General features: G+C 36.1%; 1 protein-coding gene across 1 annotated transcript in view; it reads right to left on the bottom strand.

Annotated features, from left to right (window-relative positions):
• LOC148946556 (annexin B9-like) overlaps positions 1–14,573 on the bottom strand; it is a 41,735-nt gene that overhangs the window by 15,830 nt on the left and 11,332 nt on the right. The gene's annotated exons all lie outside the window — the stretch shown is intronic.

The following is a 14,573-nucleotide window of genomic DNA, read 5'->3' on the forward strand; positions in this document are numbered from 1 at the left end:
TCTCAAACCCCGTAAAGCTATTTTAAAAGGTACAAGAATTATTTATTTAACAGAAATCCTCGCTTTTTGAATGACCACCAAGTAACGAAAACATCACACAGAATAAAACAACAGAGTCTCTCAAACCCCGTAAAGCTATTTTAAAAGGTATAAGAATTATTTATTTAACAAAAATCCTCGCTTTTTGAATGACCATCAAGTAAAGAAAAAATAACACAGAAATAAACAACAGAGTCTCTCAAACCCCGTAAAGCTATTTTAAAAGCTATAAGAATTATTTATTTAACAAAAATCTTCGCTTTTTGAATGATTACCAAGTAAAGAAAAAATCACAGAATAAAACAACAGAGTCTCTCAAACCCCGTAAAGCTATTTTAAAAGGTACAAGAATCATTTATTTAACAAAAATCCTCGCTTTTTAATGACCATCAAGTAAATAAAAAATCAAACGGAATAACAAAACAGAGTCTCTCAAAACCCGTAAACCTATTTTAAAAGGTATAAGAATTATTTATTTAACAAAAATTCTCGCTTTTTGAATGACTACCAAGTAAAGATAAAATCACATAGAACAAAACAACAGAGTCTCTCAAACCCCTTAAAGCTATTTTAAAAGGGATAAGAATTATTTATTTCACAGAAACTCTCGCTTTTTTTGAATGACCACCAAGTAAAGAAACAATCACACGGAATAAGATAACAGAGTCTCTCAAACCCCGTAAAGCTATTTTAAAAGGTATAAGAATTATTTATATAACAGAAATCCTCGCTTTTTTTGAATGACCACCAAGTAAAGAAAAAATCAAACAGAATAAAGCAACAGAGTCTCTCAAACCCCGTAAAGCTATTTTAAAAGGTATAAGAATTATTTATTTAACAGAAATCCTCGCTTTTTGAATGATCATCAAGTAAATAAAAAATCACACAGAATAACACAACTGAGTCTCTCAAACTCCTTAAAGCTATTTTAAAAGGTACAAGAAATATTTATTTAACAGAAATCCCCGTTTTCTGAATGGCCTACAAGTAAAGAAAAAATCACTAAGAATAAAACAAGAGAGTCTCTCAAACCCCGTAAATCTATTTTAAAAGGTATAAGAATTATTTATTTAACAAAAATCCTCGCTTTTTGAATGACCACCAAGTAAAGAAAAACTCACACAGAATAAAACAACAGAGTCTCTCAAACCCCGTAAAGCTATTTTAAAATGTATAAGAATTATTTATTTAACAAAAATCCTCGCTTTTTGAATGATTACCAAGTAAAGAAAAAATCACAGAATAAAACAACAGAGTCTCTCAAACCCCGTAAAGCTATTTTAAAAGGTACAAGAATTATTTATTTAACAAAAATCCTCGCTTTTTTAATGACCATCAAGTAAAGATAAAATCACACAGAATAAAACAACAGAGTCTCTCAAACCCCGTAAAGCTATTTTAAAAGGTATAAGAATTATTTATTTAACAAAAATTCTCGCTTTTTGAATGGCCATCAAGTAAAGAAAAAATCACATAGAATAAAACAACAGAGTCTCTCAAACCCCGTAAAGCTATTTTAAAAGGTACAAGAATTATTTATTTAACAGAAATCCTCGCTTTTTGAATGACCACCAAGTAAAGAAAAAGTCACACGGAATAAGACAACAGAGTCTCTCAATCCCCTTAAAGCTATTTTAAAAGGGATAAGAATTATTTATTTCACAGAAACTCTCGCTTTTTTGAATGACCACCAAGTAAAGAAACAATCACACTGAATAAGATAACAGAGTCTCTCAAACCCCGTAAAGCTATTTTAAAAGGTATAAGAATTATTTATATAACAGAAATCCTCGCTTTTTTTGAATGACCACCAAGTAAAGAAAAAATCACACAGAATAAAACAACAGAGTCTCTCAAACCCCGTAAAGCTATTTTAAAATGTATAAGAATTATTTATTTAACAGAAATCCTCTCTTTTTGAATGACCATCAAGTAAAGAAAAAATACAGAATAAAACAACAGAGTCTCTCAAACCCCGTAAAGCTATTTTAAAAGGTATAAGAATTATTTATTTAACAGAAATCCTCGCTTTTTGAATGATCATCAAGTAAAGAAAAAATCACACAGAATAAAACACCTGAGTCTCTCCAACTCCTTAAAGCTATTTTAAAAGGTACAAGAAATATTTATTTAACGGAAATTCCCGCTTTCTGAATGGCCTACAAGTAAAGAAAAAATCACTAAGAATATAATAACAGAGTCTCTCAAACCCCGTAAAGCTATTTTAAAATGTATAAGGATTATTTATTTAACAGAAATCCTCACTTTTTGAATGACAAACAGGAAAAGAAAAAATCACACAGAATAAAACAACAGAGTCTCTTAAACCACGTAAAGCTTTTTTAAAAGGTAAAAGAATTATTTATTTAACAAATATCATCGCTTTTTGTATGACAACCAAGTAAAGAAAAAAAAAAACATAATAAAACAACAGAGTCTCTCAAACCCCGTAAAGCTAATTTAAAAGGTACAAGAATTATTTATTTAACAAAATCCTCGCTTTTTGAATGACCATCAAGTAAAGAAAAAATCACACAGAATAAAACAACAGAGTCTTTCAAACCCCGTAAAACTATTTTAAAAGATATAAGAATTATTTATTTAACAAAAAATCCTCGCTTTTTGAATGACCATCAAATAAAGAAAAAATCACACAGAATAAAACAACAAAGTCTCTCAAACCCCGTAAGGCTATTTTAAATGGTACAAGAATTATTTATTCAAAAAAATCCTCGCTTTTTGAATGACCACCAAGTAAATTTTGCGATCCAAAAATGGACTTAAGTTTCACATTTGAAAGCTACGATCGTAATGAATGATACTTGTTATCATAAAAAATGTCAATTGCCAAAAAAAAAAAAAAAAAAAGCGGGGGGGGTGTGAAAAGTTGGCGGGAGGGGGCACCCTTCGAGTTTGGGGATAGGGGGCCTATGGAGGGTTGAAGTCCCTGGTGGTTAGGGTCGTTGGTGCTTATGATCCCTGATGGTTCATACTCATGTATACCTCACTACTTGATCTGTAAGGATTTCTATGGTTTGTTCTGAATTTCTTTATTAAAATTATTTTCTTGCCATCTACATCTCTCTTAGTATCAACTTTTTAGTATACTATAACGTTGGACCCTATTTTAAACTGACAACACTGTTCAAACGCCATTGAGGTTACCTTAACTGCTAATCACTTTAACCCTTCTTCTCTATCGTCAAGTACATGCTCTGGAAAGGTACCAAGGAACGTAAGGCAATTCAGGAAGCAGCGGGGAATCCCCGCTCGTAACTGCCAATCACTTTAACCCTTTTTCTACATCGTCAAGTACATGCTCTGGAAAGGTACCAAGGAACTTAAGGCAATTCAGGAACCAGCGGGGAATCCCCGCTCGTAATTGCTAATCACTTTAACCCGTTTTCTCAATCGTCAAGTACATGCTCTGGAAAGGTGTCAAGGAACGTAAGGCAATTCAGGAACCAGCGGGGAGTCCCCACTCGTAATTGCTAATCACTTTAACCCTTTTTCTCCATCCTCAATTACATGCTCTGGAAAGGTGCCAAGGAACATAAGGCAAGCAAATAACATGATAATTCCTATGCCTGCAAGCATATCCAGATGAGGCACCCTACTCACATTGATCTTTACTTAGGCAGCGCTATTGGACTGCCCATGATACGAGGCATTGTCCCTGCCTTTCCACGTAGAAGTTAGAAGAAAGATGGATGGGAACAAGGCAACATAAAGAGGCAAATATCCCACTTTGGGCCTCAGATCATACAGATTGAAACTCACTTGCATGATTACCGTTCAAACAAGATGCAACTTGCCTATAGTTGTGTTAAAACGTTAGCAATACATTACGTGGCGGGGGTGTAGGTGACGGGGCTAAAGGCCCAACTTTTACCTCTATCAATACAAGCTGAAAATCTTTACATGATCCCACTTCAAGAAAGGAGTAAATTACTTGCACTTCTGCTAGAAAGTTGGCGGTGGAAAGGGCGGTAGGATATTGGATGGGCCACAGATATACTTTATGTTCTTTTTTTTTTAAACAGATTAAACTCCTTGCATGACTCTGCTTCAAACAAGGTGGATTATGCCTACCTTTCAGCAAAGAGATTGGACGAGACAAAGAGAAGTAGATCTGGGAAAGTTTAACATCCTACATTTTACTTCCAATCAAACTGAATTTTAAATCCTTGAATTCAAAAATCCCAATAGAGAAGTCAAAAATCCCTATCTTTCGTAGAGGAGTATTGGTGGAAGGGCACGGGCGCGCGTTGGTTCTCAAGTTATGCATATTAAAAATCCTTGAATGATTTCAGTTCAAACAAGGTATAACATACCTACCTTTGAAATAAAAGCTGAGAGTGGGAGGGGCGAAAAGGCCTCTCGCCCACTTTGGCTCTCAAGTTAAATCCATTGTAAATCCTTTCCAGGATTAAGTTCAAACAAAGTGCAGCATACCTACCTTTCTTCTGAGCAGTTTGTGGTAAAAAGGACAGTAAATTACAAGGGGCCAGTTGGTTCCTTTTATGCATCCACTAATGCAGATTGAAAATCCTTACCTGATTCTGCTTCAAACAGAGCACAAAAAACCCACCTTTCTGTAAAAAAAAGAAAATAATTGGGAGAGGACAGGGACAGATACTAGACGTGATATGGGCCCCATTTTCACCAGATTCTAGATACAATTTTAGGCTACATATTAGATACAGTTGAATCTGAAAACAACCGACATTGTATCAGCTTTCTTCTTTTCCCGAACCACACATAGCTGAATCGGCTGAAGACAGAGAAACAGGAGACCGGTACCTTCCTGACGCTGATATTTCAAAAATTGATTGTTGGCTGCTCATGTGCTCCATAATAATATTTGGAATGTGAAAAAAAAAAAAAAAAATAAAAATAAATTCAAAAAAAAATTTGTTGCGAAACCGGTTGGTTTGTCAGGTTGTTGATACTAATGTATAACTTTTGGTATATAAGAAATTTTTGGCAATTGGCAAGTGGTGATTTGGCACTTGGCAATTGGGCCGTAAATAAATGAGGGGGAGGAGGCGATGTCAGATAATGAGAAAATTGATCTAACACATAGCTTCATTGACGTGGGTAGTATCATTGGTAAAGATGGTAGATGCACAAAAGACGTGCAAAGTAGTCAAGACCCAGGGTTTTTTACGTTTAAAAAAAGTTCTGTTCGTTTTAAGTTTCATTTATACTTCAATAGGAAAATATTTTTTTTTCGTTATAAGCTTGATTTTCATATTCAATCTAAGCATTACTCGCTTTAAGATCTATTTATTCATTTATATCATTAATTGTTGTATGTTTTTGCTATGATTGTTTATTTAATTTCTGTTCGTTTGGGTTTCATTTATTCTTTAATAGTAATTTCTGGTCGTTTTGAGTCTTAATTTTAAAAGGTATTTGTATATTCTGAGCTTAAGTTTAAAATGGCCTTTACTTTTCTTTGAAAAACTTATTTTTCGGAAAGTTTTTTTTTTAAATTCATTTTAGTTCGTTTTTGATTGCAAGAAGTTTCAAGTTTTTAAAAATTCCTTATTTCAAAATCAAACTTAAAAAAAATATCAAATGTTCATCAAATTATCAAAACTGGTATCAAAGTAACAGTATCAAAGTGAAAAAATGGGTTTGTGTCAACCTTGGAGTTTTTATTATCTGATGTTTGAACTATTTTTAACTAAATTGCTATCTCAAAATTTTTATCGGATGGGCTTGGGAAAAAGGGCGTAGGGGGACTAATTAAGCTTCGATCTCTTTTGAATCTTTAAAAGTGAACTAGAACTTTCTTTTTTCAATAAAATGAGCCCTCACTGAAGTTTATACGAGTCTCCCTTCTATAAGAACCATATATATCCCCAGAGTATAACTTACAACTCCTGTCCCTGGGCCCTGGGGGGTGGTGTCGAACCTGGAGTTTTGATATCTGATGGTTGAACTATTTTTAACAAAATGGTCACCTCAAATTTTTATCGAATGGGTTTATATATCTGAAAAACCCAAAGGCATGGAGTGCAGGAGGGGCTAGCTGCCCTCTGATCTTTTTCTACTCTGAGAAAATGAACTACAACTTTTAATTTCCATTCAAATGAACCCTATCTGAAGTTTATACGAGCATCCCTTTTATAAGAGCCACATACGGCCCCAGGACATAGCTTACAATGCCTGCCCCCTGGCCCTGGGGGGATATGTCGACACTGGAGTTTTTGTTATCTGACCTTTGAACTATTTTGAAAAAAATGGATCTCTCAAAGTTTTTATCGGATGGGTTTGAGGAAAATAGGGTGTGAAGAGGAGGGGCTAGTTGCCCTCCGATCTCTTTAGACTCTTAAAAATTGAATGAGAACTTTCAATTTCCAATCATATGAGCCCTCCAACGTTTATAAGAGCAGAACTTCCATAAGAACCATATATGCCCCCAGAGCAATACTTAAAACGCCTACCCCGGACCCTGGGGGGGTGTATCGACACAGGAGTTTTTTTTATCCCTTGAAGTTTTTGAAGCCCCCTTTGAAGTTTATACGACGACCCCTTCTATATTATGTGCCTCTGGGAAAAAAATAAATGGAGTCTGGGGGGAGGCTAACTGCCCTCCAATCAGTTTTGAATCTTAAAAAGTGAATTACAACTTTCAATTTCCAATCAAATGAACCCACTAGGAACTTTATATGAGCATCCCTTCCATAACAACCATATAAGCCCCCAGGGAATAACTTACAACGCCTACCCCTGGGCCCTGGGGGGGTGTGTCGACGCCGGAGTTTTTTTTATCAGAACTTTGAACTATTTTTAACAAAATATCTCTCTCAAAATTTTTATCTGATGCATTTAGGGCGTGGAGGAGGGGGGGGCTAGTTGCCCTCCGATCTCTTTTGACTCTTAAAAAGTGAACAAGAAGTTCCAATTTCCAATTAAATGAGCACTCTCCGAAGTTTATACGAGCATCCCTTCTATAAGAACCGTAAACACCCCAGGACAACACTTAAAACGCCTATCCCCGGGCCCTGGGGGGAGCTTCTGTTATTTAATTTTTGAACAATTTCAAAAAAGACTGGCTATCTAAAAGTTTGTAACGGATGGGTTTGCGAAAAAAAGAGCGTGGGTGAACTAGAACTTTCAATTTCCAATCAAATGAGCCCTCTATGAAGTTTATGCGAGCATCCCTTTCATAAGAACCATACATGCCCTTAGGGCATAACTTAGAACGCCTCCCACTGAGCCCTAGGGGGTTGTATTAACACCGGATTTTTTCTTATCCGACCTTTGAACTATTTTTAACAAAATGTCTATCTCAAAATTTTCATCAGATGGGTTTGGAAAAAAAAGCGTGGGGGGGGGGAGGCTAGCTGCCCTCGGATCTCTTTTGACTATTAAAAAGTGAGCTCAAACTTTCCATTTCCAGGCAAATGAGCCCTCTCTGAAGTTTATACGAGCATCCCTTTCAGGCGAGCCATATATGCCCCAGGACATAACTTACAACGCCTGCCCCCGGGCCATAGGGCGTTGTGACAACACCTGGGTTTTCGTTATCTGAATTTTGAGCAATTTTTAACTTAATGGCTATCTCAAAATTTTTATTGGATGCATTTGGAGAAAAAGGGGCGTGGGGGGGCTAGTTGCCCTTCAATCTCTTTTGACTATAAACTGAACTAGAACTTTCAATTTCCAATCAAATGAGCCATCTCTGAAATTCTTACGAGCATCCCTTCAATAAGAACCATATATTCCCCCAAGGCACAATTTACAACACCTACCCCTGGGCCCTGGGGGGTTTTGTCAACACCGGAATTTTTGTTATATGGTCTTTGAACTATTTTTAAAAAGAGCTATCTCAAAGTTCTTATCGGATGGGTTTGAGGAAAAAAGGGCGTGGAGGGGGGGGGGCTAGGTGCCCTCTAATCTCTTTTGACTCTTAAAAAGTGAACTAGAACTTTCAACTTCCTTTCAAATGAACCCTCTTTGAAGTTAATACGAGCATCCCTTCCATAAGACCCATATATGAATCCAGGGCAAAACTTACAACGCCTGCCCCCGGGACCTCGGGGGTTGTGTCGACACCAGAAGTTTTGTTATATTATCTTTGAACTATTTTTAACAAAATAACTATCTTAAAATTTTTATTGGATGCATTTGGGAAAAAAGTTTGTTTTTTTTGGATGGGGGGGAGATGGCTACCGTCCAATATCTTTTGACGCTTAAAAATTGAACTAGAAATTTCAATTTCCAATCAAATGAGCCCTCTTTGAAGTTAATACGAACATTTCTTCGATAAAAACCATATATACCCCCAGGGCAGAGCTTATAACCCTTGCCCCTGAAGACTGGGGGGGAATATCCTGCTCAAACATATATTTTCCAGAACTTTCAACTACATTGAACAAAATGGTAATATCAAAATTTTGATTGGATGTGTTTGGGGAAATGGTTGGCGTGGAAGGGGTGTCAATTGCCTTAGAATCACTTTTGACAATTAAAAAGGGAACTAGCCATTTAAATTTCCAATTGAGTGAGCCCTTTCTTAAGTTTTGATGACAACGCTGTCTATACAAAACCTTATATGCCCCTAGGACATAACTTACAACCGATGCCCTGAGGGCTGTGGGGGAATTGTCATCCTCAGAGACCTAAATTCCAGAATTTAAAATTACGTTGAATAAAATGGATATCTCAAAATTTTGATTGGATGTGTTTGGGGAAAAGGTGGGCGTGAGAGGGGGGTCAGTTGCTCTCCAATCACGTTTGACTATTGAAAAAGGCACTAGCCCTTTGAATTTCCAATCGAATTAGCCTTTTTTGAAGTTTTTACGACAACACCTTCTGTAAAAACCTTGTATGCCCCCAGGGCATAACTTACAACCCTTGCCCTGAAGGATGTGGGGGGAGTGTCCTCATCAAAAACATAATTTCTATGTGGAAATCAACTACGCTGAACAAAATGGCTATCTCAAAATTTTGATTGGATGTGTATCGGGAAAGGGTGAGCATGGAAGCGGTGTTAGTTGCCTTCCAATCACTTTTGACTATTAAAAAGGGGACAAGCCACTCTAATTTCCAATTGAATGCGCCCTTTTCGAAGTTTCTACGACAACTTCTTCGACACAAAGTGCCCTGCTCTTAAGGAAAAAAATAATAAATAATACATTGTGCCAAAATCTTTTTTATATGCCCCCGGGCATAACTTAAAACCTAAATAAATAAATAAAAAAAATATATCTTAAAAATAAATAAATAAATAATAATAAAACAATGGAGCCATATGGCCTTTACTATAGACAACACTTTATTGTTGCCTCTGATTATTTATTTATTTATTATTTTTTTTCCTAGAGGCACTTCATATGGAAAGGGTCGTCGTAGAAGCTTCAAAGTGGGCTCATTCGATTGGAAATCAAGAGTTCTAGTGCCCCTTTTAAGTCAAAAATGATTGGAGGGCAACTAGCGCCCCCCCCTACGCCCATCATTCCCCCAAACACATCCAATCAAAATCTTGAGATAGCCATTGTGTTCAGCGTAGTTGATTTCTAGATAGAAAATATGTTTTTGAGGAGGACACCCCCCCACAACCCTCAGGGCAAGGGTTTTAAGTTTTAGTTTTAATTGAAAGTTCTGGTTCACTTTTTAGGCGTCAACAGAGATATTGGAGGGTAACCAGCTCCCCCCCCCCCAAAAAAAAAACCTTTTTTTTCAAATGCATCCAATAAAAATTTTAAGATAGCTATTTTGTTAAAAATAGTTGAAAGATCATATAACAAAAATTCCGGTGTCGACACAAACCCCCAGGGCCCGGGGGCCGGCGTTGAAAGTTATGTCCTGGGGGCATATATGGGTCATATGGAAGGGGTGCTCGTATTAACTTCAAAGAGGGCTCACTTGATTGGAAATTGAAAGTTCTAGTTCCCTTTTTAAGAGTCAACAGAGATTGGAGGACACTTAGCTCCCCCTCCACGCCCTTTTTTCCTCGCACCCGTCCGATAAGAACTTTGAGAAAGTTTTTTTTTAAAAAATAGTTCAAAGACCATATAACGAAAACTCCGGGGTCGACACAGCCCCCCAGGCTCGAGGGCAGGTGTTGTAAGCTAATCCGTGGGGGAATATATGGTTCTTCTGGAAAGGATGCGCATACAAACTTCAGAGATGGCTCATTTGATTGGAAATTGAAAGTTCTAGTTCAGTTTTTTTAGTCAAGAGAGATTGGAGGGCAACTAGCCCCCTCTCGACCCTCTATCCCTAACTGCATCCAATAAAAATCTTGAGATAGCCATTAAATTAAAAATTTCTCAAAAGTCAGATAACAAAACTCAGGTGTCGTCATAACCCCCCAGGGCCCGGGGACAGGTCTTGTAAGTTATGCCCTGGGGCATATATGGTTAGTATGAAAGGGATACTCGTATAAACTTCAGTGAGGGCTCATTTGATTGGAAATTGAAAGTTAGAGCTCATTTTTTAATAGTCAAAAGAGATCCGAGGGCAACTAGCCCCCCCCACGCCTTCTTTTTCCAAAGCCATCTGATGAAAATTTTGAGATAGACATTTTGTTTTGAGAAGAAAAAATTTGGTGTCAATACACCCCCCCAGGGCCCGGGGGAAGGCGTTCTAAGTTATGCCCTAAGGACATATATGATTCTTATAAAAGGGATGCTCGCATAAACTTCATTGAGGGCTTATTTGATTGGAAATTATAAATTCTAGTTCCCTTTTTAAGAGTCAAGAGAGATAAGGGCAACTAGCCCCCCCCCCCTCACGCTCTTTTTCCCCAAACCCGTCCGCTACAAATTTTTAGATAGCAAGTTTTTTGGAAGTAGTTTAAAAATTAGATAACAAAAACTCCCCCCAGGGCCCGGGGGATAGGCATTGTAAGTGATACCCTGGGGTTGTAGATGGTTCTTACAAAAGAGATGCTCGTATAAACTTCGGAGGGGGATAAGTGGATATAGAACTTAAAAGCTCTAGTTCAATCTTTAAGAGTCAAAATACAACCGAGGGCAACTAGCCCCCCCCCCACACACACACACCCTTTTTTCCCCAAGCCCATCCGATAAAATTTTTATAATAGCCATTTCATTAAAAATAGTTCAAAGGTCAGATAAAAAAATTTCCTGTGTCGACGAAACCCGCCAAGGCCCGGAGGCAGGCGTTATGAGTGATGCTCTAGGGGCATATATAGTTCTTATGGGAGGGATGCACGTATAAACTTCGGAGAGGGCTTATTTGATTGGAAATTGAAAGTTCTTGTTTACTTTTTAAGAGTCAAAAGAGATCGGAGGGCAACTAGCCCCCCCACCCCCCCCTCCTCCATATGCTACCGGCATAAAGTGAATATTTTTAGACCTACATTCTGTTGCGAATAGTCCAAAGTTCAGATAATAAAAACTCCGTTGTCAACATGTCTCCATAGGGCCCGAGGGTCGATAGTTCACTGTTTGACATGGGGGCATAGAAATTGAAAGTTGTAATTCACTTTTTAAGAGTCAAAAGTGATTGGAGGGCAGTTAGCCTCCCCCATCATTCCATTTATTTTTTTCTCAAAGGCACTTCATATAGAAGGGGTCGTCGTATAAACTTCAAAGGGGGCTCATTCGATTGAAAATCGAGAGTTCTAGTGCCTTTTTTAAGAGTAAAAAGTGATTGGAGGGCAACTGCCCTCCACCCCCAAGCCCTTTTCTGCCAAATACATCTGATAAAAAATTTGAGGTAGCCAGTTTATTAAAAATAGTTCAAAGATCATATAACAAAAACTCCTTTACGTATGGCCATTTGGTTAAAAATAGTTCCAAGGCCAGACAAGAAAATTTCCTGTGTCGAAACAACCCCTCAGGGCCCGGGGTAGGCGTTGTAAGTATTGCTCTGGGGGCATATATGGTTCATATGGAAGGTATGCTCTTATAAACTTCGGAGGGCTCATATGATTGGAATCTGAAAGTTCTCGTTCGCTTTTTAAGTGTCAAAAGAAATAGGAGGGCAACTAGCTCTCTCTCCAGCCTTATTTTCCTCAAGCCCATCCGATAAGAACTTTGAGAGAGCCATATTTTCAAAATGGTTCAAAGGTCAGATAACAAAAACTCCGGTGTTGACACATTTCCCCAAGGCCCGGGGGGCAGGCATTGTAAGCTATGTCCTGGGGCCGTATCTGGTTCTTATGAAAGGGATGCTCGTATGAGCTTCAGAGAGGGTTCATTTGAATGGAAATTAAAAATTGTAGTTCATTTTCTCAGAGTGAAAAAAATCGGAGAGCAACTAGCCCCTCCCGCCCTCCACGTCTTTGGGTGTATCGGATGGATAAACCCATCCGATAAAAATTTGAGGTGACCATTTTCTTAAAAATAGTTCAACCATCAGATATTAAAACTCCAGGGTCGACACAACCCCCAGGGCCCAGGAAAAGGGGTTGAAAGTTATACTCTGGGGATACATATGGTTCTTATAGAAGGGATACTTGTTTAAATTTCAGAGAGAGCTCATTTGATTGAAAAGAGTAAAAAAAAAACCGAAGCTTAATTAGTCCCCCCACGCCCTTTTTCCACAAACCCATCCGATATAAATTTTGAGATAGCAATTTTGTTAAAAATAGTTCGAACATCAGATAAAAAAAACTCCGAGGTTGACACAAACCCATTTTTTCACCTTGATGTTGTTACTTTGATACCAGAATTGATAATTTGATGAATATTAAAAAAAATAATGATTTTTTAAAAGTTTGATTTAGAAATAAGGAATTTTTAAAAAATCAAAATTTTTTGGAATAAAAAACGAACAAAAATTAATTCAAAAAATTTTACGAAAAATTGGTTTTTTAAACAATAGTAAAGGAAATTTTAAACTTCAGCTAAGCAGATACAAAAACCTTTTAAAATTCAAACTCAAAACGACCAGAAATTACTATTAAAGAATAAATGAAACCCAAAACGAACGGAAATTAAATAAACAATCACAGCAAAAACATACAACAATTAATAATATGAATGAATAAATAGATCTTAAAGCGAGTAATACTTAGATTGAATATGAAAATCAAGCTTAAAACGAAAAAAATATTTTCCTATTGAAGTATAAATGAAATTTAAAACGAGCAGATATTAAATAAACAATCAATGCAAACAAACATACAATAGATATTAATGTAAATTAATAAATAAATCTTAAGTGAGTGAAACTTAAATTGAATATGCAAATCAAGCTTGAAACGAACAGAAATCGCTACAAAAAAGAGTTTTTGTATGACCTCCTTCTCTCACTGTAAAAGTCTAAGATCTACTGCGTCATTGCCGCTTTACTGAAAATTATATGCGTCTTGAACAGTCTTGGAAAGTATAGACAACATCAAATTGAACATTTGATCTATAATGATATAAATTGCTGAAAGATCCATCAGTTCAAAAATTTATTTCACACTAATTGGATTTTTATTTTCAATGCTGTAAGAACTGGACAAGAAAATGCTTGTAATTTAATCCGTTTTCAGTTAAGCGACAATGACGCAGTAGGATTTTATTTTTTATATAAAGCTAGGAAAAGAGTCAGTTTTTCTATACTTGTTTGTAGGGTAACTATTTTCGTCTTTAACAACTTTAAAAAGAGCGAATAAATTAAAACGAATATTTGATGTATAGTGATATTAATTGCTGAAAGCTCATCAGTTAGTATACTTTACTAACTGATAGTTCTAACTCATCTAGTTAGTATACATAAAAATGTTAGTATAATTTTAATGTTTATTTTCAATATTAAGTACAAAAGAAAATATTTGTAACAAAATTGGTTTTCAGTAAAGCGCCAATGACGCAGTAGGTTTTAGACTTTTACAGTGAGAGAAGGAGGTCATACCCAAACTCTTGTTTGTAGTGATTTTTGTTAGTTTCAAGCTTGATTTGCATATTTAATTTATGCTTCACTCGTTTTAATTTTTATTTATTAATTTACATTAATATGTATTGAATGTATGTTTGCATTGATTGTTTATTTAATTTCTGTTCGTTTTAAGTTTCTTTTATACTTCAATAGGAAAATAATTTTTTCATTTTATAAGCTTGATTTTCATATTCAATCTAAGCATTACTCGCTTTAAGATCTATTTATTCATTTGTATTATTACTTGTTGTATGTTTTTGCTATGGTTGTTTATTTAATTTCTGTTCGTTTAGGTTTTCATTTATTCTTTAATAGTAATTTCTGGTCGTTTTGAGTTTGAATTTTAAAAGGTATTTGTATTTGCTGAGCTTAAGTTTGAAATGGCCTTTACTTTTCGTTGAAAACATATTTTTCGGACAGTTTTGTTTTAATTAATCTTAAAAAAAAACAAGAAAAGTTTGCCGATATCTCCTTAGTTACCTAAATTTAATACCATTCCTTAAAAAAGCGTAGAAAGTGGGGGATGAATTGGAATCATGCCTTCTCAATAGAACAGGCCCTTCGTTACATATTCTGCTTCCGAGAGGCAACAGAAAATTATTGACAATTACTGTTAGCAGCAATGATTTTGTCTGGTAGACCAACCTTCCATCATTTTTAAACATATCATAAATGAG

The sequence above is a fragment of the Artemia sp. Qi Xiang Cuo genome, chromosome 11 (assembly GCF_049724085.1).
Source record: "Artemia sp. Qi Xiang Cuo chromosome 11, ASM4972408v1, whole genome shotgun sequence".
Lineage (NCBI taxonomy): Eukaryota > Metazoa > Arthropoda > Branchiopoda > Anostraca > Artemiidae > Artemia > Artemia sp. Qi Xiang Cuo.